This window comes from Herpailurus yagouaroundi, unplaced genomic scaffold (genome assembly GCF_014898765.1).
Source record: "Herpailurus yagouaroundi ecotype Mexico unplaced genomic scaffold, PumYag 29, whole genome shotgun sequence".
NCBI lineage: Eukaryota > Metazoa > Chordata > Mammalia > Carnivora > Felidae > Herpailurus > Herpailurus yagouaroundi.
Genome location: NW_024412377.1, coordinates 105,552,127 through 105,577,152, shown reverse-complemented (window position 1 = coordinate 105,577,152; position 25,026 = coordinate 105,552,127). Strand labels below are relative to the sequence as shown.

General features: G+C 43.1%; 1 long non-coding RNA gene across 1 annotated transcript in view; it reads left to right on the top strand.

Moving 5' to 3' along the window:
• The window catches only part of LOC121015009 (uncharacterized), a 210,439-nt gene that overhangs the window by 63,578 nt on the left and 121,835 nt on the right, over positions 1 to 25,026 (top strand). The window contains exon 3 of the long non-coding RNA XR_005783559.1: positions 18,112 to 18,197. This is a non-coding gene — a long non-coding RNA (uncharacterized LOC121015009). The remainder of the gene's footprint in view (positions 1 to 18,111; positions 18,198 to 25,026) is intronic.

The following is a 25,026-nucleotide window of genomic DNA, read 5'->3' as shown; positions in this document are numbered from 1 at the left end:
TCTATGTGTCTGTTTTTGTGCCAATACCATGCTGTCTTGATGATGACAGCTTTGTAGTAGAGGCTAAAGTCTGGGATTGTGATGCCTCCTGCTTTGGTCTTCTTCTTCAAAATTACTTTGGCTATTCGGGGCCTTTTGTGGTTCCATATGAATTTTAGGATTGCTTGTTCTAGTTTCGAGAAGAATGCTGGTGCAATTTTGATTGGGATTGCATTGAATGTGTAGATAGCTTTGGGTAGTATTGACATTTTGACAATATTTATTCTTCCAATCCATGAGCAGGGAATGTCTTTCCATTTCTTTAAACCTTCTTCAATTACCTTCATAAGCTTTCTATAGTTTTCAGCATACAGATCCTTTACATCTTTGGTTAGAGTTATTCCTAGGTATTTTATGCTTCTTGGTGCAATTGTGAATGGGATCAGTTTCCTTATTTGTCTTTCTGTTGCTTCATTGTTAGTGTATAAGAATGCAACTGATTTCTGTACATTGATTTTGTATCCTGCAACTTTGCTGAATTCATGTATCAGTTCTAGCAGACTTTTGGTGGAGTCTGTCGGATTTTCCATGTATAATATCATGTCATCTGCAAAAAGAGAAAGCTTGACTTCATCTTTGCCAATTTTGATGCCTTTGATTTCCTTTTGTTGTCTGATTGCTGATGCTAGAACTTCCAGCACTATGTTAAACAACAGCGGTGAGAGTGGGCATCCCTGTCGTGTTCCTGATCTCAGGAAAAAAGCTCTCAGTTTTTCCCCGTTGAGGATGATGTTAGCTGTGGGCTTTTCATAAATGGCTTTTATGATCTTTAAGTATGTTCCTTCTATCCCGACTTTCTCAAGGGTTTTTATTAAGAAAGGGTGCTGGATTTTGTCAAAGGCCTTTTCTGCATCGATTGACAGGATCATATGGTTTTTCTCTTTTTTTTTGTTAATGTGATGTATCACGTTGATTGATTTGCGAATGTTGAACCAGCCCTGCATCCCAGGAATGAATCCCACTTGATCATGGTGGATAATTCTTTTTATATGCCGTTGAATTCGATTTGCTAGTATCTTATTGAGAATTTTTGCATCTATATTCATCAGGGATATTGGCCTGTAGTTCTCTTTTTTTACTGGGTCTCTGTCTGGTTTAGGAATCAAAGTAATACTGGCTTCATAGAATGAGTCTGGAAGTTTTCCTTCCCTTTCTATTTCTTGGAATAGCTTGAGAAGGATAGGTATTATCTCTGCTTTAAACGTCTGGTAGAACTCTCCTGGGAAGCCATCTGGTCCTGGACTCTTATTTGTTGGGAGATTTTTGATAACCGATTCAATTTCTTCGCTGGTTATGGCTCTGTTCAAGCTTTCTATTTCCTCCTGATTGAGTTTTGGAAGAGTGTGGGTGTTCAGGAATTTGTCCATTTCTTCCAGGTTGTCCAATTTGTTGGCATATAATTTTTCATAGTATTCCCTGATAATTGTTTGTATCTCTGTGGGATTAGTTGTAATAATTCCATTTTCATTCATGATTTTATCTATTTGGGTCCTCTCCCTTTTCTTTTTGAGAAGCCTGGCTAGAGGTTTGTCAATTTTGTTTATTTTTTCAAAAAACCATCTCTTGGTTTCGTTGATCTGCTCTACAGTTTTTTTAGATTCTATATTGTTTATTTCTGCTCTGATCTTTATTATTTCTCTTCTTCTGCTGGGTTTAGGCTGCCTTTGCTGTTCTGCTTCTATTTCCTTTAGGTGTGCTGTTAGACTTTGTATTTGGGATTTTTCTTGTTTCTTGAGATAGGCCTGGATTGCAATGTATTTTCCTCTCAGGACTGCCTTCGCTGCGTCCCAAAGCGTTTGGATTGTTGTATTTTCATTTTCGTTTGTTTCCATATATTTTTTAATTTCTTCTCGAATTGCCTGGTTGACCCACTCATTCGTTAGTAGGGTGTTCTTTAACCTCCATGCTTTTGGAGGTTTTCCAGACTTTTTTCTGTGGTTGATTTCAAGCTTCCTAGCATTGTGGTCTGAAAGTATGCATGGTATGATTTCAATTCTTGTAAACTTATGAAGGGCTGTTTTGTGACCCAGTATATGATCTATCTTGGAGAATGTTCCATGTGCACTCGAGAAGAAAGTCTATTCTGTTGCTTTGGGATGCAGAGTTCTAAATATATCTGTCAAGTCCATCTGATCCAATGTCTCCTTCAGGGCCCTTGTTTCTTTATTGACCGTGTGTCTAGATGATCTATCCATTTCTGTAAGTGGGGTGTTAAAGTCCCCTGCAATTACCACATTCTTCTCAATAAGGTTGCTTATGTTTATGAGTAATTGTTTTATATATTTGGGCGCTCCGGTATTCGGCGCATAGACATTTATAATTGTTAGCTCTTCCTGATGGATAGACCCTGTCACTATTATATAATGTCCTTCTTCATCTCTTGTTACAGCCTTTAATTTAAAGTCTAGTTTGTCTGATATAAGTATGGCTACTCCAGCTTTCTTTTGGCTTCCAGTAGCATGATAAATAGTTCTCCATCCCCTCACTCTCAATCTAAAGGTGTCCTCAGGTCTAAAATGAGTCTCTTGTAGGCAGCAAATAGATGGGTCTTGTTTTTTTATCCATTCTGATACCCTATGTCTTTTGGTTGGCGCATTCAATCCATTTACATTCAGTGTTATTATAGAAAGATATGGGTTTAGAGTCATTGTGATGTCTGTATGTTTTATGCTTGTAGTGATGTCTCTGGTACTTTGTCTCACAGGGTCCCCCTTAGGATCTCTTGTAGGGCTGGTTTAGTGGTGACAAATTCCTTCAGTTTTTGTTTGTTTGGGAAGACCTTTATCTCTCCTTCTATTCTAAATGACAGGCTTGCTGGATAAAGGATTCTCGGCTGCATATTTTTTCTGTCTAGCACACTGAAAATCTCGTGCCAATTCTTTCTGGCCTGCCAAGTTTCAAAAGAGAGATCAGTCATGAGTCTTATAGGTCTCCCTTTACATGTGAGGGCACGTTTACCCCTTGCTGCTTTCAGAATTTTCTCTTTATCCTTGTATTTTGCCAGTTTCACTATGATATGTCGTGCAGAAGATCGATTCAAGTTACGTCTGAAGGGAGTTCTCTGTGCCTCTTGGATTTCAATGCCTTTTTCCTTCCCCACTTCAGGGAAGTTCTCAGCTATGATTTCTTCAAGTACCTCTTCAGCACCTTTCCCTCTCTCTTCGTCCTCTGGGATACCAATTATGCGTAGATTATTTCTTTTTAGTGTATCACTTAGTTCTCTAATTTTCCCCTCATACTCCTGGATTTTTTTATCTTTTTCTCAGCTTCCTCTTTTTCCATAACTTTATCTTCTAGTTCACCTATTCTCTCCTCTGCCTCTTTAATCTGAGCCGTGGTGGTTTCCATTTTGTTATGCATTTCGTTTAAAGCGTTTTTCAGCTCCTCGTGGCTGTTCCTTAGTCCCTTGATCTCTGTAGCAAGAGATTCTCTGCTGTCAGCTATACTGTTTTCAAGCCCAGCGATTAATTTTATGACTATTATTCTAAATTCACTTTCTGTTATATTATTTAAATCCTTTTTGATCAGCTCATTAGCTGTTGTTATTTCCTGGAGATTCTTCTGAGGGGAATTCTTCCGCTTGGTCATTTTGGATAGTCCCTGGCGTGGTGAGGACCTGCAGGGCACTTCCCCTGTGCTGTGGTGTATAACTGGAGTTGGTGGGCGGAGCCGCAGTCAGACCTGATGTCTGCCCCCAGCCCACCGCTGTGTCCACAGTCATACTGGTGTGTGCCTTCTCTTCCCCTCTCCTAGGGGCGGGATTCACTGTGGGGTGGGGTGGCCTGTCTGGGCTACTTGCACACTGCCAGGCTTGTGTTGCTGGGGATCTGACGTCTTAGCTGGGGTGGGTAGGCAAGGTGCACAGGGGCAGGAGGGGCAGGCTTAGCTTGCTTCTCCTTAGGTGATCCACTTCAGGAGGGGCCCTGTGGCAGCAGGAGGGAGTCAGATCCGCTGCAGGAGGTTTGGCTCCGCAGAAGCGCAGAGTTGGGTGTTTGCGCGGAGCAAGCAATTTCCCTGGCAGGAACTGGTTCTCTTTGGGATTTTGGCTGTGGGATGGGCGGGGGAGATGGCGCTGGCGCCTTTGTTCCCCACCAAACTGAGCTCTGTCGTCCGGGGGCTCAGCAGCTCTCCTTCCCTTTGTCCTCCAGCCTTCCCGCTTTCTGAGCAGAGCTGTTAACTTATGACCTCCCTGACGCTAAGTCGCGCTTGCTGTCGGAACACAGTCCGTCAGGCCCCTCCGCTTTTTGCAAGCCAGACTATGGGGCTCTGCTTGGCCGGCGAGCCGCCCCTCCGCCCCGGCTCCCTCCCGCCAGTCCGTGGAGCGCGCACCGCCTCGCCGCCCTTCCTACCCTCTTCCGTGGGTCTCTCATCTGCGCTTGGCTCCGGCGACTCCGTTCTGCTAATCCTCTGATGGTTTTCTGGGTTATTTAGGCAGGTGTAGGTGGAATCTAAGTGATCAGCAGGATGCGCGGTGAGCCCAGCGTCCTCCTACGCCGCCATCTTTCCTCTCTCCACCGCCATTTCCTCTTTTAGAGATAACCATTCACGAACAGCTGTAAACAAAAATAGCATGGGGAAAGTAAGTGGGAAAAGGAAGATTCCTCTTCTATGAAAGTGTCGCCATGAAAATTTTGCAGGATGACTGTGGGGGAAGAAGCCCTATCCACAAACGCTGAGAAAGAAGAACCCCTGATGGACTCTGTCACACGGTATTTGAGGGATGTCTGTAGAGTGGGATGTGGAAGGAGACAGATTCTCCTATCTGTGCACTGGAACCTCTCAGTTTGTTTGGCATTTCTTTGTAAGGAAATCAAGTATTCCCTCTAAATAAATTACAGCATTTTGGAAGGTACTGATTAAAGATTTGTACTTGTGAAATTACTTTAAAAGCACAAGTTATCAGACTTCTCCTTGCTTCCGGCATTACTTAATTTTCTAGTTGCAAGTTGGCAACTTGCCCTTTGGAGCAAGAACAGGTGCTTTGGGGAAGTGGGGAGGATTCAGAATTAATGGCATGCAGATCTATTCTGTGTCTGAAAACAGGCTAGGTATCTAAAGCCTTTCTCTGTGTCTGTGTCATTTAAGTGCTGGAATCATAAAACACAGGATGAGACAGAACAGTTGTGCGATTGTTTTAACATCCTAAAAGAGGATTTCAGGGTACCATAAGCTGCTAATCATTTTCAGGAGGCAGGTGCAATTACTTTTCCACTTCCATCCCTTTTTATCATTTGAGAGCACTTACAGATTATTCACTGATTTCCATGGCAGAGGATTTTGGTGAAAAAGAAATATTCCATCAGAAAATAGCAGTTAAACATTGTTCAGGGTGTCTGTATTTAGAAAGAAAATAAGAAAGACAATAAAAAAATGACAACTTCTCAAATTTAAAAAATCTCAAGCAGTTCTCGTTAAGGTTTAAATGGTCATTTTATTTCACTTTACTGAGACCCTGGGTTACTAAGACCCGTGACTGAGACTCCATCCAGTTTTTCTCCAAGGAAATCACATGCTTTACTCCTCCACGTGAATCCCAGTTATCTTGAACCTTGGTTATCATTGCCTCGTTTTTATCTGCTCCCCGTTCATTGTCTCTGTCTCTGTCTTCCTGGGTTTTAACTCCCTGGTACCGAAGGTTAGGCCTTCATGTCCAACTGTAAACTAAGTTGGAAGCACAGCTCTGAGACAGCTTTAGGGCTTCACAAAGAGTATTATTTTATGGTTTTGCAGAAGGCACTTTCATGAGTGCAAGTTAGCAGCTTCTCATGGAATTTCCTAGAGGTCAACCCTGCCACTTTCCCATCTACCATCAGTAACTACTTTAGCTTTGACATTTTGAAGAATGTAAAATGTATCATTGTGGGTCACCTGGGTGGCGCTTAGTTGGTTGAGGGTCCGACTTCGGCTCAGGTCATGATCTCACAGTTCGTGAGTTCGAGCCCTGCGTCGGGCTCTGTGCTGTTAGCCTGTCAGTGCAGAGCCTACCTCAGATCCTCTGTCCCCCTCTTTTTGCCCCTCCCCTGCTTCTGCTCTCTCCCAAATAAATAAATATTTAAAACATAAATAAATAAAAAGTATCACTGTTTAATTGTAACAGGCTGTGGAAATGCATTTTCTTGTGTTCCCAGCATTGTGGCTAAGGCCCAAAGTAGACATTAAAACCACCAAGAAGCCAATTTACAAGGTCTGGAGGGCAGCCAGCATGGACAGCTGTCCTCCTGAGTCTGAAAGGCTTATCAGGAGGTCCCAGAATCAGCTCTGTTACTCCAGCCGCTCTTCCCTCTCTGCACCTGATCGTTATGGCAAGAGGACTGGGTGGTCACATTTACAAAGCCTAGTCTTCTTGGAGAGAAGCTCTCTTTTACTTTCACACCGGGGTAGTAAGATGGGAGCTTCAGCTTCCCTGAAGCCAGTGCGGCAAGGTCACCCGAGAATCACCCGTTCAACTGGGAATGCTGCCATTTCATTACCCTGTTAGGCAATGGGGTAGCAGAAGACAACTGGAGAGTAACCATGGAGCCAGGAGAAGAGGCAGAGACCGAGAAGCCTGTACTCCAACCACCCAGTGTGGCGAGAATGTGTGAGCTGTTTTTAGACCGAGCACACCAACAAAAGATAGTATGCTGGAGTCCCACCAAAGAGGGCAGTGTGAGAGGCCAGAGAGGATCACCAGTGGACGGTGGACCCCCCCAGTTGGGGGCTGAAGGAAGGGTTAATGAGAAAGGTTAAGTCACAGTTGAATCTTCTCACCAGAAACCAGACATTGAGGAGACCCCTCTGTTTCCTTGAGGAACATACATGCTTGGTTTGGGAGACAGGCAGCAGCCATGGACAGACACCTTGTGAAGACACTGCTGATTGGTCAGTACTGGCAAGAGAGGCAGCAGGAATCTTCCCACGAGAGGACTTCAGCTCTCCCAGAGCAGTCCCCTAGGGAAAACCGCTTCCTGTTTTTCCTCTCCTGGCCCCTAGACTTAATGGAAAGAGCTGGGGAGAGGAAGCAGAAGTGTGTTAACAGAATAGTTTGTTTCTCATGGCCCAGACAAGCCTGGCCAGTGCTAGCCGGGAGGAAGAATGCACCCCTTCAATGAGCTTGACACTTTAGTTTTAAGAGGAAAGGAGTGAATATTATATGCAAGAAAGCATTCATTCATTGCATGAGTATTTATTGATCACCTACTATATGCTAATACTGCTCTGGGTGTATAGAAGGACTAGTAAACAAAATACAAGCTTCAGAGGAGACTGGCACAGTCTGATACTGAAAATGATAGGAAAACTAAAAAACCTGGAAAAGATAGCCTAAAAGGAACCACCAACTAGTGGGGAAAGAGACAACAAAGTACATTTGATGGATCGTTGTTTGAAAAAAAATCAAAGCCATCTCATGGTTCCATCCCAAGGAGTAGAGACTGTACAAAATGCTGTTTGCCTATTTTACCTATTTGACATCTGCATTTAATGGGCACAGGGTGGATGCCAGAGGGAATGAGGTTCAGACAGGAAGAAGACTGGCAGCAAGGACAAAGTAGAGAATGAGGCAGTCGAGGAAGCAAGAAAGCTAGGATCACTTCTCATTTTTTTTGTTAGCCTAACCTTGCAGTCATTGTTGAGAAACCAGATTAGCTGTTAGAGCTTGAAGAAGCACATCCTTGCCATCCAGCCTTCATGCCACAGTAGCATTATGAGGACCACCTGCATGCAGGATGCTAACCGTGAGGGAGGCAAGTGTAAAGGAGGTGTGGATCCTGTCCCGAGAGAGTCTAGCAGCGAAAGAAGATCTACACATAAATTATAATTGCGTTATCACATATTTGCATAATGCTTCATAATTTACAAGTGTTTTCACACATGTTTGATTTTAGAACATCGCTCTCGGGGCGCCTGGGTGGTGCAGTCGGTTAAGCGTCCGACTTCAGCCAGGTCACGATCTCGCGGTCCGTGAGTTCGAGCCCCGCGTCAGGCTCTGGGCTGATGGCTCGGAGCCTGGAGCCTGTTTCCGATTCTGTGTCTCCCTCTCTCTCTGCCCCTCCACCGTTCATGCTCTGTCTCTCTCTGTCCCAAAAATAAATAAACGTTGAAAAAAAAAATTAAAAAAAAAAAAAAAAAAAAGAACATCGCTCTCGGGTGGGCCACTCTTTTTTTTTAGACGAGCAAATTCAAGTTCAGCAAGGTTATGTAAGTTGACCAAGATGCATAGCTAGCAAGTAGATGTCAAACCACATCTTTGAGTTACAGATATTATTTCCATGACATCTCACTTCATTCTCAGATTCATAAAAAACAGTGTGTGGTAGGTCGTAAATATACAATATTGTCCTAGAGAGTGTCGGGAAACTTTTTCACTGAAGTCCAGGTAGGAAGTATTTCAGACGTTGTAGGCCAGAGAGTCTCTGTTACAACTACTCCTAGCTTAGTGTGGAAGAAGTTGTAAACAGCACATCAAGGAATGGGTGTAGTTGTGTGCCAGCGATACGTTATATATAAAAACAGGTAGTGGTTCAAATTTGTCCTGTAGTTTATCTGTCTCTGCTCTAGCGGGTGATATGAAGACCGGCCCATCTCTCCTTGGCACCGGTGTACTTGTAAATATTTAATAAGTAGATCTCTGGGGGAGGTAGACCTGATTTATAATGTTTGCCCATCTCTGTGTTGTAAATACTCCCTGCATGGCTCATTTCAAGCTGCCAGCATGAAGCTACTGCATGATGAATTGGGAAGAGACATATATAAGCCAGCCTCAGCACATCATTGTCTGAGAATGTCTCTGAAGACTTCTGGGCTTTGGGTAGGACATCAAAGTGGGTAGGTCATCAGGTGAAGACAGAGTACAGATGGAGGAGAACAAGAGGAACATCGTAAGAACAGGCAAGTGTCAAGCAGGATCTGAAAATGATGGCCATTTCATTTGGGCTGAAGCACAGGTTACGAGTAAGGGGTAAAGGCAGGTGGATGATTGTCCCCACCAGTTCTAGAGCGCTCACATGCTTGAGTGCCAGCCAAAGAGCTTGGACTTGTGGAGTGGGCCCCTGTGGTCTCTGAAGCTTTGTAACCTGAGGACAGTCATGGTCAGAGCTGTATTTTATAAAAGATGTCTGTAGCAGTGGTCTGAAATGAGCACCAGAGAAATTGGAGGAAGGGAGGCCTATTAAAAGAAAGAACCATCACTGAGGTTCAAAACAGGTCAGATAGAAGAGATAGCTTAAAACAGTCAACCAGTTTGGTGAGCAAAGTAGGAGAAAGTAGAATAATTTCCTACCCAGAGTAGTGCAGGGTCTGGTATATTCTTTGTCCTGCTTTCTCTCTTGCCTCCAGCCCTTTCTTATTCCTGTTCTGCATAGATTTGCAATAGTCCAGTGCATCTCAAATTTGAGAAGGCATCAGAATCACCTGGAAGCCTTGTTAAAGGAGGGCTTTGTGATTTGAACCCGCATCTTCTGAATTCCAAGTGTTGTTAGTTCCATGACATCTCACTGCATCCTACTCTTTATGAAAATCAATGTGTGGTAGTGGGTTTTAAGTAGAAGAACACTGGGCTATGGAGCAGGGGCCCCACCCCTAGAGTTTCTGCTTCAGTAAGTCTGGGGTGAGACCTGAAAATGTGCATTTATAACAAGTTCCTGGTGCTGTTGAAACTGCTGTCTCTGTAACTGCACTTTGAGAACCACTGTTGTGGAAAATACTCTGACTCTTTGAATATACACATTACTCAGTCACCTCTAACCCAAGTATGAGATTATTATTCACTCCTTACACTTGTCAGACTGCCCAGTTTTTCCTCATCGTAATAAATCGCATCACATCTCACCAAATTTTTTTGGCAAGAAGCCTCAAAGTCTTCTTTTTCCCTTCTCCTTTATTCCCCTCCCCTAACTCGTTGAATCATGAAGCTCTTGCTTCTGTTTACTAAGTGTGTCTTCAGTTTATATACTGTGTTGCCACCTTAGTTCAGACACCAGCATCTGATGTTTCATAGGGACCTTCTGGATAGAGCCCTACATGCCTACATGTCCTTCTCTAATGTTCTCCACACTGTGGGCAAGGTGATTTTATACAACACAACTCCTCAGTATAAAGAACTTGTTTTCACTTGCCTTGGTATAAAGCCCCAAATCTGTAACATGGTCTACAAAGCTCTGGGTGACCTGCATGGCCTGTTTCTCCACACTCGCTTCAGAGCACATCCCCTACACTCCCATCACAGTGATAGCCCGTCACCTTTGGAGCCTGTCATTCTTTCTTTGGAAGCTGGGCCTTTGGCATGCAACCTAGAACACTATTTATTTTTCTTCACCTTTTGTTTGTACAACCCCTGGCTGTTCTTCAAATCTGCTTGGGGGTCCTTCCTTAACAAAGGGTTGATTTACCCACTAGATGAGGTTAAATAGACTCACTTTACTTGTCTGTGGCAACTATACTTCACTTCCTGATATCCTTGTCAAAATAAAATTACTTCTCTGAGTGTATGGATTCCCAACTAGAGTCCAAGGTATCTGGAGAGAGAAACCATTTGTCTTGTACATCACCTTATCCCTAGTACTTAGCGCTATGCCCACTGCATAACAGAACTCCAGATTTGAGGAATGCATTCCTTCCTTCCTTCCTCGCTTCCTCCCTTTATCTTCGTTCCCTCTCTTGAATTAACATTAGTAGTTTCTTACCCAACATTCATTTCCCAGCCTTATTTGCTAACAGAGCCTTGATTTGTTCAAGTCATTATCTAAAATGTGGCCAGACATGATGAGACACCCCCCCTTTGGAGAAATTCATTGAGGAGAAAGTTCTTTTATTTTCAGTCTTTGATGTGGGATTAGAAACAAAGCAAACAGCAACTAAAATAAAAGAGTTAAAAGGAACAAAACTATTGACTCTAATATGAAAGAAACTCACCCATTCATCCATCTACTCATCCAACAGGGACCACCTCATGTGAAGCAGTGTTTTAGGCATTGGATACTAGTGTTGAGAAAAAAAAAATAGGATCCTTTCCCTTATAACAAGTAGGAATTGCCCGTGTGTGTGTGTGTGTGTGTGTGTGTGTGTGTGTGTGTGTGTGTATTGAGAGTGGGCACTGGTATTCCAGACAGAGGGAGAACTGTGTGTAAAAACCTGGAATTGAGAGTCTTGATGATTTGTTGGAAGAACTGAAAACTCTTCACCTTGGTCAGAGCAGAAAATGAAGTGGGAAATGGTGAGACATGTGGCTTAAAAAGTGCATAGAGGAAAATCATGAGGGATTTTTTTGGCCATATTAAAGGGATTTATCCTAAGAACAATGGGAAATTTTGGAAGGATTTGAACCAAGTCAAGGAATTGTACGTAATATCCAGGTGGATCCTGTTAGAGATTAACCTGAAGGATGAGAGAGGAAACAGTGAAAATAGAGGAAATTATGGAAGATCATTCGTCCGGTTGTCCTTAAAGTTTTTTCACCATGGAACACAGGAAAAAATGATTTTTTTCTTTTTTGTAAGTATTTTGAGAGAGAGAGGGAGAGAGTGCATGCACCTATGCACTCGAGCAAGGAAGGGGCAGAGAGAGAGAGAGGGAGAGAGAATCCCAAGCAGGCTGCACACTGTCAGCACGGAGCTCAAGCTCACAAACCATCAGATCATGACCTGAGCTGAAACCAAGAGTTGGACACTTAACCAACTGAACTACCCAGGTGCCCCCCCCCAAAAGTGATGTTTTTCTACATATGGTTTAAACTGGAGGGAATTTGAAGCCTCCAATTAGGTCTCCAGCTGTTGGAGGGGACAGGCTTGAGGATAGGTTCTAGTAGACCAGTAGTTTGTTCAACTGACTGAAGAGTATCCAGTATCTAGGCCTTTCTGCACACCTGTAAGCCATTTTCTGCACATCTGTTGGAAAGCCTCTCTCTCTTAAGACCACCAATGTGAAATACAAGTAATCTCAAAGACTAGGAGGTGATTTGGCTGATCTGCCACCAATTGCTTTTCAACTTCCTCCTACCTTTCTCTCTCTGCCTGGTCCGTTCCTTGTGGCTTCTAGATGACTCAAGGCTTCCAGATACTTGTGACTTTTACATCACTTTCTCTACCTCGTTTCAACTCTACACAGCCAAACCTCCAGGTACATTCCTTCAGAGCTCTACGTCAAGAAGATGACAGTGGGTATAACAGTGATAAAGCCAATTAGTTCAGTCACACTAATGTGTAAGACAATACAGTCTTACCCCACCAGAATACCAACACACAGGTGTCAAGAAGGTCATTAACGGGAGATTATACCGGTGGGATTTTCTGACAGGAACACACTGAAACAATTGAGGTGAAAAGTAGAGAGGAATTGGGAGGAAGTAGCAAGGATACCCACAGAGCCCCTGACTAAACCTTGCTGATAGCATAGTAATTTGCCAGGTGGATTATGGTGGTGCTTAATTTGCATAAAAAAGGAGCTAGGCCTTGTAGAAGAGCGCGGTGTCTCCAGGCTGTACCTCCATATTAAACAACACTTTGTAGTCAGAGCATTTGCTTCATCAAAAGCCTTCCTGGAGAGCTTTAACAAGCATTTAGTAATTAAATTTCAAAATATCCCTATGAAGCAGGCAGCGCACTATTTTTCTGCCTTGTTCAGAAGGAAACCTACTGAGATAGGAAGAGGTCAAAAGCCTTGTGACAGAGGATGTCACCAGAAGGCTGGCTTCTTCATCTCTGGGTTTCACACACATCTGATGGGAGGTGATGATTCAGTTCGGTAAATGCCTCCATGAAAGTCAATAATGTGTCTGAAAAGATTAAGGACATCAGTTGGGTGAGCAGACTGATGTTTCACTAATTCTGTACACCAGTGAATCTCTGACTTCAGTGACATTAGATCCATCACTAGCCACCTGCAAAGTTTTTACATAGCCAGGGCCCTGATATGTGGACAATCTCAGTCAATTTGCCTGACTCGGACCAGGCATTTTCTCCCCTGGAGCTCCATTTCATTTCTTGGAGATATTTTCCTCCATAAAAGCAGACAGCAGAACTTCCCTTGACCAGAATCACTAAGAGAGGGGTGTTTTTAGTCTTCTCCTCAACTTTCTCAGCACACGTTCCCCAACTTGTGCCATTGGCTTGATGAGCAATGTGTAAGCTAAACAGCAGCATGTATGGCTTGTCCAGAGTCAGGGGAAGATTCCTAATCCTACTTTTATGTGTTACTGAGGTGGAGAAACTCTCTGTAGCTTTGCTACTGAAGGCGCCTCACGTGTGAAGAAAATTGTGCCCAGTACTCACTGCCACCAATCATGTTGTGGCAACAGGCTAGTGATGAGGGATTTGAAGGAGATAGCTCCTTATCTCCTTCACAAAGCAGTCTGTTTCCCTGAGCTTACACCTGGAAATGGCAAACTTACTATTCTTACCAGTATGATTCAGAAGCCAGGGTTTCTAGAATCTCCAGTTTGTTTAACTCTTGCCATCTCTATCCCATAGAACTTCCTTGAGAACACAGAGACTAAGCATACTTGTTCTCTGGGCCGGGTGACCACACTCCCCATTCCATGGCACGTGACAGGTCGCGATGGGGTTTTGAAGAGGCTTTGAGGACCCACCTTGTGGAAGGGGGTGCTCCCCTGTAGCCTTTTCCTGTGTAATTTTAAAAGCAGCTGTAGTAATTTACTATAAATTTCCCACAGGGCTTTTGAACCTCAGTAGTAGATTGCATGATTTTACAAGAGCAGGGATGTGTCGCCTCTGAAACTCACCTACCATAGCATATGTAATAGTGATGGGGATTTTGTGAGATTCATGTCTGCCTCTCCAGAAAGGCAGTGAATTGTTCTAACCAGGCCATATGACCTTGCTGCTTTGAGATTGCTTAAGAGGGAGCGAGGTTTTTCTAATGGGATTTAACTCCTTCTCCACCTTCTATAACTCATGCCTCCGTGTTTATACAGTTTTCTGCACACACACATTCCTCTTTCTCCCATGTGGACTCACCCCTTGGAGGTTTGAGGCCTCTGGAACATGGGAGCCCCTTCCTCACCTTGGTGCCTCCACCCAGTCTCTCTAACCCAGTGGTTGTCCACCAAGGGCGATTTTGGCCATATTCTTCAGAAGACGTTGGTAATGTCTGGAGACCTTTTGATTGTTGCACCTGCTACTAGCATCCAACAGGTAAGGGTCAGGGTAACACCCTGGTTAACACCCTGAACAGGACAGCTGCCCACACAAAGAATCATCTAGCCCAACATGATCACAATGCTGAGGTTGAGAGACCATGGTGTGAGCAATGACCGCCTCCTTACTCTGTCCACAGTCCGTGATGTAGACTTTCTCGTGCTGTCCCCCACTTCTCCTGTTTCAGATGAGGTGATCCCCTACACCCCTCCCCACCTCATGAGCCCTTCTTTCTCAGGGCTCCATTCCTTTGTGCATACTCCTTTTTCTCTTGCATTCTTCATTGTTTCTTCTGTAATTCCTCCTTTCCTTTGTCTATAAATATGGAGCAGGTTTTCCTAACTTAGTAGGAATCCACAAAATAGGTAGTAGATGACGGATGACTCAAAAACCCTTCTCTAAACCCCCTGAAGTACACCCTCTTTCTTTTTTACTGCAAGATTTCTCATATGACTAGACACGCCTTCTTCCCTCTGTTCTTCCCCGTCCCTGTTTTTTATTCTGGATTCTTCTACCTCTGTCCTTTATAAGGCTTTAACTTCAATTTCAGGCTTCTCTGGATTCAGCATTGTTAACCAATCACTTTCTCATGAAGTTCTCTTCTTCCTTGTTTGCAACACGTGCATTTACCTACATCTGAAGCCGCTCTGCTGTCTCTCTTTAATAATTGGTAATGGATGATACACTTGCAAAATTCAGAATTTTTTTAAACTGAATTTTCTTGCCACATGGTGTCAATAACACAACTCTCAGCATCTGATGTGTGAATAGTGAGTTGGCAACAGGTTTTGGGTAGCATTAAAAATCTCTTTCAACAACATCTCTGTAAATCACAAAATGCTGTCCCTGCCTTTGAGCCTCACTTTCTACAGCAAAATGGGGTGGTAAAAGCTTACCATGGTCACCTCTCCACCTTTTACAGCCACATCCCTTCTTCACATCTGATTGGCTCATATTATACTACCCATTCATTCATTAGTATGACTTCAGCTTTCACTTTTTAAAAAATGTTTATTTATTTATTTTTGAGAGAGAGAGAGAGAGAGAGAGAGAGAGAGAGAGAGAGAGAAGAGGAAGGGAGGGGCAAAGAGAGAGACAGAGAATCCCAAGCAGGGTCCAAGCTGTCAGCACAGAGCCTGGCTCAGGGCTTGAATTCACGAACCGTGAAATCATCACCTGAGCAGAAGTTGGACGTTTAACTGACTGAGACACCAGGTGCCCCTTTAGTTTTTACTTTTATATGGATGAATCCCATAACCAAATACCCAACTATAGAATTTCTAGAAATTGCCTGACCTAACAGACTTGTGGTGTGATCTTTGGATTTTTGCTGGCCTCTGTAGTAGGCATAGCCAGACTGGTCTACCCATTGGATGGGCTCCTGCTGAGGTATGAATGGCCCCTTCAGTTTTTTGGAGTGTTCTTCTAACATTCAAGGTCCTGGATGCACTGTGGATTTTCTGTCTGCAGAGGCCTCTTCCGTCCTTCTCTGAACCCTCACCATTGTCTAGTTTCTCTCAGAGCATCTGCGTCTCCTCATGGAGCACACAGGGACTTCTGAGGCTCCTTCACATCCCACACAGAGTGTGGTCTGCTGAAATGCTCTTGCATCATTTTCCCTTCTGCTGCCTTCTCCAATATTGTCACTTCTGTGTTAGCTTTTTGTTGGTGCCAAACTGTAGGCTGGGGTTCCTCTAGGGGTTACACACGACTCTTCACTGTGACTAGGAAGGCTGGCCAGGAACTCCCAATGTCAATTATCTTCTCTTTCTTTTTTTTAAGTTTATATATTTATTTTGAGAGAGAGAGAGAAACAGAGCATGGAGCAGGGGAGGGGCGGGGAGAGAGAGAGAATCCCAAGCAGGTTCCATGCTGTCAGCACAGAACCCAAGGTGATCCCACAAATTGTGAGATCATAACCTGACCCAAAAGCAAGAGTCAGGCACTTAACTGACTGAGCCACCTGGATGCCCTGGTCTTCTACTGTTTCTTAAGTTTCTTCCCCTACCTCCCTTTCACCCCTGAATCCCCAACATTGAGGCACAGAAGAGGGATGGGAAGGAGGAAATCCAGTCATGCAGTTCCATTCCTAACTTTACTTTCTCCTTTTCCATACTGTTCCTCAGATAAAATAAAAACAAACCAAACTAAACTAAGCTTCCAGGATTTTCTTTTTGTGTCTCTTTGCCTTTCCTGACATGGAGTAAGTACAATAGCCTCCACACCACCTGGGAGGTTGGTTTGGCCCAGGCTATTCTTGCCCTTGGTAATTGAACTCTATTTTCTGAATGCCTATAACACTTTTAGCCTGTAACACTCACAGATGATGCATTGTTGTATTGTTAATTACATCATGTCCCATCTCCTACTTCCACAGCTTGGTTGCAAGACTTTCAAGGTCTCTGACCCTCATGATATTATATAGTGAGATATCTGGCCCTTGTCCCAGTTGCTGGCACAGAACTCCTAAAATGCTTGAAGTTTTCTAAGTGCTAAGGGTGATGGGAGCACCTTTTGTTCTCAGGAACTATAGATTGAGTTAATCACCAATGACCAATAATTTAATCAGTCATGCCTACATAAGGAGACCTTTTTAAAAAACCCTAAATGATGAGATTTGGGAGCTTCCGGGTTGGTGAATACATTGAAGTGCTGGTGGATGGCACACCTCCATGCCTTGCCATATAAGTCTCTTCCATTTGGTTCTTTGAGTTGTACCTTTTACTAAAAACTGGTAAATGTTAGCAAAGTGTGTTCCTGCATTCTGTAAACCATTCTAGCAAACTCAATAATAATTGAACCTGAGGGAAGAGGTTGTGGGAAATCCCAATTTGTAACCATTCGGTCTGAAATATGGAAGTCCTGGGATTTGCACCTGGCATCCGAAGTAGGGGGACGATCTTGTTGGACTGAGCCCTTAACATGTGGAATCTGTGCTAACTCTGGATGGGTAGTGTCAGAATTTAATTGAAATGTTGGACACCCAGTTGGTGTCTGGAGAATCAGAGAATTTGTTGCTGTGAGGGGAAGAAAGAAGACCCTCTTGTTCAGTGTGAGAAGTGTAAAAATGAGTAAAATAGCTCACTGTCACATCTGTCTTTGCGTTCCCCAGGCCAAGGAGTATACTGTGTGTTTCAGTAGTTTTGATAGATTCTCTCATAGTGCCAAAGAAAATGCTTGGAATCAGTGGGGGCAAGTGGTCATATTGTGATTCATTTTGAGTTGAAACTCAAGGAAAAGGGTCAGAAACTACTAGTCAGATTCTCACATGGGGTTCCTTCCTCCTCTACTGATGGAGGTTGTTGCATTGCATTTAAATCCAGGTGCTTAGTTCCTCACTAAGTGGAGGTCTTAATTCCTTTTTAATTCTTCAGTAAGTAAAGGTCATGGTATTTTTGGGTTCAGTTGGCTCATGCAGGATTCATGAGTAAGATATTGAACCTCTGTTTTATAAGTTCAGTACCCTGCAAATGTGGATTAGAAGGACCATATATGGGGAGATAGGAGATATCCTAATAATGTGTAAGTGACGAGTCCAAACCATGATTTTGAGTGAAACTCTCTCTGACATGGTAAGTTACACGTTGTTTAAAGACTATTATTGCCTTAGTTTATGACAAAACTGGTTTTAAAAACTGTTGAAGCTGTTGGCTGATGATGTATTCCTTCCAGAGATGAAATTTACCCCCAGAGTGAATTGCAATAAAGACACAGTACCAGCCATTTGATGTATAGCTAGTGAACTTGCAGTAAGCTGGATGTCACTTGAAACCTCTTCCATGGGAACCACATGAGCTATCGATTGTTTACCTCTGCCATACCTCTAACAGATATTTCCTTGATTGTCCAAAGAGGAAGATGTGGAGATAAATAGTCCTGTCTGTTTACTGAGATATATAAAACTAATATTCTCTCTTTCCTTGTCCTTGCTTCTGCCATCCAGCTATATGTTCCTGTGAGGTCTCCCCAGCTAACTCACCAATAATTCTGTGTATGGAAGGCAGAAAGATAAGGGTAACTGGATTTGGTGTAAGTAATTGCATTTCACTTTCTTCTCTGAGTCCCTCTCTATCAGTTGGATCCAAATGAATATAAAGTCTGTGAATTCATTAGAAACCCCACGTGGTGGCCATCTGTTAACAGATATAATGATTGGCTCACTCAGTGGTGTCAGTACGACCGTGGTTTCCAGAACAGCCGCTTCGGTATCATCCAAGAGCTGGTTAGGAATTCAGAGTCTCAGGCCCCATTTCACACCGACTGAGTCATAAAGTCTTAGCCGTCAGTGTTGTAACAAACTCTGTGGGCAATTCTGATTCACACTAACATTTGAGGACTCCTGCTCTACATCTCTGCTACTCAAAGTGTCATCAGCAGAAGCATTGACATCACCCGACGACTTGTACAACTGCAGAATCTTGGACCCCAAGTCAGACCAATGGAATCCAATTCTGCATTTTTATAAAATACCCAGAATGTTCATATGTACAGTGAAGCTTGAGAAACCATGCCCGGTGTCTGGTTCAACACTGCACATTGGAATCACCTGTGGTGTTTTTGTAACCAAACCAAAAACAAAACATAGGAAGCCCCAGAGATTTACATTTACTTGATATGAGGAACAGTCTGGGTATTTGGACTCTTAAAGCTCCCCACATTGTTCTCATATGCAGCAAAGTTTGAGAACCATGGCCTTATGTCATACTAGCGCCTGGGAAACCAAATATTGTATGTTTCAACTATTTTATGTTTTCAGATGACCTAACTTCCACCAAGTAATGGCATTTGAATATGATTTGGAAGGCATGTGTGAAGCAGAGTCGGACTCTGTGTTAGCATGCAGTTATTACGTTTTTCCTGTGGAAGCAGTTAAGGGACCCCACTGTTCATCTTTAATTTCCCAGACATCGAGAGGTGGGGGATCCATTTTCCTGGGGTGGAGCTGAGAAGAGAACAGTTGAATTAGAGCTTGCATTCAGAACAGAAGCTCCCTGATTTCCTGGATGCCTGGGGGTGGGGGGAGGGGATGGGGAATAGTTGTCCTGGTGAACAGCTTCGTCGGTGTCATTCCACAAGTCACTCATGCAAATGTCAGCTTGGAGCCCTTCTACCCACTTTGTGACCATGTATTTCCTTTTAAATCCTTTAACAGAATTCACCAGCTAGAGTGGTTTCATTATCTGCTGGTGAATTCTGACTGATCCATCCATGTAAGGTATATATTCATCGTTATGGCTGAATTGAGCCATGTTTTGTTTAACCTGAGCCCCTATCTTTCAATTTAAAAACTGGATTTTTGTCCATGAGGAAAAAAGAAGTTAATCCTGAGAAAACTACTCTACAGTCCAAACTTATGATCCTAGTTAAGAACAGCTCTCTTTCTCATTGTTACCCCCACCCTTCCTACCCATATGCATTCCTCCCAAGCTTGAGTGCTCAAGTCGTATTTGTGATGATCATAAATGATCATAACATCTTGTATACTGACACTTGCCCCATCCATGTCTCAAAATCCCTTCCCATTTGGAAAGGCAAGAGTGATTCCTCTACTGCCTGGCCAATAAATAAGAAACGATTTTTTTTTTTCGTTTCTTTCAGGAGTCAAAACCAAACAAGAGTTTTATCATATAAATTCATAGATTGCCTTATAGCTACCAAAGAAAGAAAGAGAACCAAATGTACTAAGAAACACAATTTTGTTTTCACATCATATTTGTGATGACTACAGTTTTTTATATTAGGCATCTCTGATTTTTCAGGAGTATTTTCTACACACAAAGGGTTACAATTGCTTTTGGTGTTGGAAACTGATGGTCCAGCCAGGGGACAGATGGGAAGATTAAAAAGCAGGAAAAGGGGAGGGTGAAGAAGAGGAAGTGCCCAGCATGGCCAAAGCGGCCACAGATTCCCTGCACATGTAAGATTGAAGTTGCTTCGAGGTCCCTACCCCACGTTTTAAATATAATTTTGAATTTTCCAAGTGTTTTTAGACGTCTCCTTCTAGGTTGGTCTTTGGAAGATATTAAACCTTTCCCCAGAAGCTGTTGAGATGGCATCTCGTACAGAGGGATGAATGGCCATTCTCTATAGGATTTTTACACAGTGACTTTTATTCTAAGGAAGCAGAGTAGCCAGAGTCTCCATCCTCCGCAAGACCATCTCAAGTGCTTTTTGTAGATTATCTCGTTGCTTTTCCCAAAACGGGTTCTATTTAGCAGAGTAGGGGGGGTCATGACAATTTTTTTTCTTTTTTTCTTTTTTAACTTGGGCTCTCCAACTAAGGAGGCTTCCTTCCTCATTACCTTTGATCTTTCTTTGAAAATCATCTCAAAGAGTAGCCCCCAGTATACAGCAGCTTCACTCCCAGATGGTGCGGGGCTATGTACAGTTAGGCTTGCACTTTCAAGGGAGGTGGAAGGAGAGACCTGGCAGCCTAAACTAGACCAAGACAAATGTGATCTTTGTAAAGGCAGGAACATTAAAGATTATCTTCATATACAGTGAGCCGAACCTAAATCCCACATGGAGATTGATAGACTTAGAGACACAAGCTTTGTTTACACCCTCCTTCCTATTCAGTGTGTGTTTGTCATGTTTAATTTATTGCTGGTTTTATGCATTTTTCTTTCACTGGTTATGGAGGTTTGTGGCTTGCCTTTTAACTCTGCAAAAGTTTGGTACAATGGAAATTTAGAACACCAAAACATTTTCCAAACAATTGCAAAATGAACTATGTCCCCAACTAATTTGATTTGGAGGAAAGAAAGAACAAAGTGTTGTTAACAGAGAGCCCTAAAATATAATTACTCACACGTGCAAACATGTTTAAGTGTGGGTTCTCAGCGAATGCTTATCATGCAGCACTTTCTTTCTCTAACTGTTGCCCATTAAAAACCTCCTGTGCCATATGCAGGTGTGATTATACAGCCAACTGCCAATTCTCACTGGCTCAAGGATCCTTTTGAAAATGTCCAGATGGATATGAATGTCGGATTTGGCAGTTAAATTATAGAGCCCAATATATCTCTTCTAAGTACTAAGGCACTGAAGCAGAGTATCGATGTTTTCCCCCACTCCTAACTAGATTTCAAAAGAACAGTTTGGTTTTTTAGGCTGGGAATTATATTTCCTCATTTCTTCTGAATCTCAGGATAAACTTTGTTATAGCTTTTATCACTTCTTCAGTCCACATATCTTAGGAACAACATCAAAAGCTTTTTTTTTTTTTTTTTTTTTTTTTTGGTAAGCCAAAAGTCAGTCAGAAATTGGCTTTTGAGGTGACCTGGTGTATTTAAACAAGTGCAGAGAGAAGGGGGGAGTAAAGCAGTGGTATTATAGCTCCCCAGAGCCTGCCATCTGCCCTCCAGAGAAATGAAATGGTTTACGGGAGAAGGACATGAGAACAGAGTGACAGAAAGGCATCTCCTTGGTTCTTGATGCTATGAATCACAAATGCAAACATCTGTCATCCCCAGGACAGCAAGGCTCAGCAGCAGGTTGTTATCAGCTGCTGTGGGAATGCGCCACAAATGTCGTCGTTACAATTTCTCCTTGCCCAGATTGGAAGTCCTCAGTGGTAGTCCAGAAACTCCGGGGAGTTGGTCATCTTTTCACATAATTTGTGTGACTGATGGGATGTGGGTTTGCTTCATCTAATGTGCTGTGCATCCCCAGAGCAGTGCTTAAGGTAGGATTGTTGAGTGGGGTGCTGTCCCATGATAGACCCAGCACAGCATATGTAGGGGACGTGGCAAGAGGAGGCATGAGGAGTTTTAAAGAGCAAGGCATGGGGAGTGGGGAGAAGAAAGGACATGGTGCGTATTTTTTATGTTTATTTATTATTTGTGAGAGAGAGAAAGAGTGGGGAGGGGCAGAGAGGGGAAGACAGAGGATTCAAAGCAGGCTTTGCACTGTCAATGCAGAGTCCAGTGTGAGGCTCGAACTCAAGAACTGCGAGATCATGACCTAAGCTGATGTTGGACACTTAAGCGGCTAAGTCACCCAGGCACACCAGAAATGGTGTTTTTATACAGTGCCTGGTTCAGTCTAGGTATAGAGCAACTGCATGACAGCATTTGTATGGCAGGTTACAGCACATTGATGGCTTGAAGCACAGTTGGGGTGCGGGTCTAGGGGTAAGCTGTCAAGAGGTCTAAGATTCCTATTGTCAACCAGCCAGATGACAGCCAAACTTCACGCTCACATATTTTATATTAGGAATATAGGTCGGAATAAACATTTTAGACAAAATATGTAGGTAAAGTAGAAAAAAATTGGGGAGTCATGTAACTTCATGTAACATTTAAAGTGCTTTTTTTTAAGGATTAAAATTTTTTTTAATTTTTATTTTTGAGAAAGAGAGAGAGAGAGAGAGTGAGCACGCATGAGTGGGGGAGGGGCAGAGAGGTGGGGGGAGACACAGAATCCGAAGCAGGCTCCAAGCTCTGAGCTGTCAGCATAGAGCCTGAACATGGGGCTCGAACTCACAAACCATGAGATCAGGACGTGAGCCGCAGTCGGACACTTAACCGACTGAGCCACCCAGGAGCCCCTAAAATACTTTTAAGTGTAAACAGTGAGGGTAGGCAGAGGAAGCAGGTAATAAACAAAATTAAAGCAGTGGCCTCACATTTTCTAGCCTGAGGGTACATTCCTTTCAGGCCAAGTCTCTCTGAACAACCTACCCCATCTACTCATTCCTTATGTAGATACAGCTTAAGGGTTTGTCCAAATTGCATACTTCACTTCGTTTGAACGTCACAGAAATGTATACTCATGACTCATAGACATCTCAAATGCAGCATGCCTCAATTTGAACTCCTGGTCCGGCCCTAAAACCTGTGTTCTGTCTCATTGATGGCAAGTCCAGCCCTCCCATTACTCAGGCTGAAAACCTCAGTGTCACCCTGATTCTTTACTTGCTCTCAACACCCTACATCCAATGGTTCCAAATATCCTCGTGCTTCTGCTTTCAAAATACTTTCCATCACTTCTGCTGTGGCTGCAGTGGGACTGAGCACATATCCCATCCTCTGTTTTTACTGTAATAGTCTCCTTCTGTTTTTACTGTAACAGTCTCCTTACCAGCATCTTTGTGATGAGCATTTTTCAGTCAGAGGAAACTTGCAGACATAAATCGGATGGATCATCACTCCTTTACCCCAGACTTCCCAATGGCTTCCTATTTCATTCAGAGTAAAAGCCCACATCCTCATCAGGCCTCCAGAGTGCTAACAACCTGCCTGGTAACCTCATGCCTTACCTGCCTCCCCCTCGCACCCAACTCCTTGTTCTTTAAACACTCCAGACATGCTACCACCACCTTAGGGCCTTGCCCTGCTGTTCCCTCCACCTAGCACGCTCTCCCCACATGGCTGACTGCCTTGTTCTCCTACTTGATCTTTGCTCAGAAGTTATCTTCACCCCGCCCATTCCATTTATTGTAACCGAGCCTCTCCAGCCTCTGGAACAGCTTACTTGCTTTATTTCCTTGCCCCTAAATAATTTACACATTTAATCATACTCTACCATATAGTCATTTGCTATGTTCACAGTCTATCACCCCCAGTAGACTATAAGCACCATGAAGGCAGGTTTTTTTTTCCCCTCTGGTTTGATCACTAATGTGCCCTAACTTCTTGGAACAGTGCTGGCACATAGTGGGTGCTCAATAAATATTTGTTGAATGAATGAATGAAGTCATCTCAGTCATAATGTTATCAGATCATACTTTATTTATTTATTTATTTAGTTAGTTAGTTATTTTTAAATGTTTATTTGTGAGAGAGAGGGAGCCTGAGCAGGGGAGTGGTAGTGGGAGCAAAGGATGTGAAGCGGGCTGTGCACTGACAGCAGCAAACCTGACGTGGGGCTCGGACTCATGAACTGTGAGATCGTGACCTGAGCCGAAGTTGGACACTCAACTGACTGAGCCACCCAGGCAACCCCAGATTATACTCTTACATTCCAGAAATATTTATAAGGCGTTTTCACCTTTGTGTGGCATTATATAAACCTGTGTGGCAGGCATTACCATAATCCCAATTTAAAGAGTGAGAACCAAAGGCAAGAGAACTGAAGAATCTAATTTAACACAACAAGGAAGTGCTAGAGCCAGAATGGAAACCTATGTCTCTCCTACTGCAGAACCCAGACTCCTCACCCCTGCTTACAATAGCAAGAAAACAGAAGACCTGGTTACAAAGTGGGCAAAAGATATGAACAGACACTTCACCAAAGAAGGTATATGGAGATAAACACATGAAAGAGATACTCAGCATCATTTGTTACTAGGGAAATGTCAATTAAAAACAAGACAGTATCAGTCCACACCTGTTAGAGTGACTAAACTTGAAAAGACTAACCATACAGAGTGTTGGTGAGGATGTGGAGAAAACTGGAATCTCACACACTACTGGTGGGGATGTAAGATGTTGCAACTGCTTTGGAAAAGTTTAAGGGTTTCTTTAAAATTTAAACAAACGTGTCATTTGCTCAATCTTCTTAACTTCTCTGTGCCTCCACAGGAGAAATGAAAGCATATGTCCTACAAAGATTTGGGCATGAGCGGTCATAGCCGCAAACTGGTTGGAAGTGACTGAAATTTTTACAGGTTTCAACTGATTTCACTCTTCTTATTTCCACCCCATTGTTTTCATTTCCCTCTTCTCTTTTTCCATGGTAAGGCTATTGCTTTACACACTCTAAATTCATTCTGTCCCTGCTAGCTTCTTCCAGAAGATTGTTGAGTCTCCTTGCCTTCTTGCAGACATTAGAGGAATTGCCTTTTCACAGAGTCATGACATATTCCTTGGGGATTCTCAGGAAGAAACAAAATGAACCGGATCCTTCTCATCGC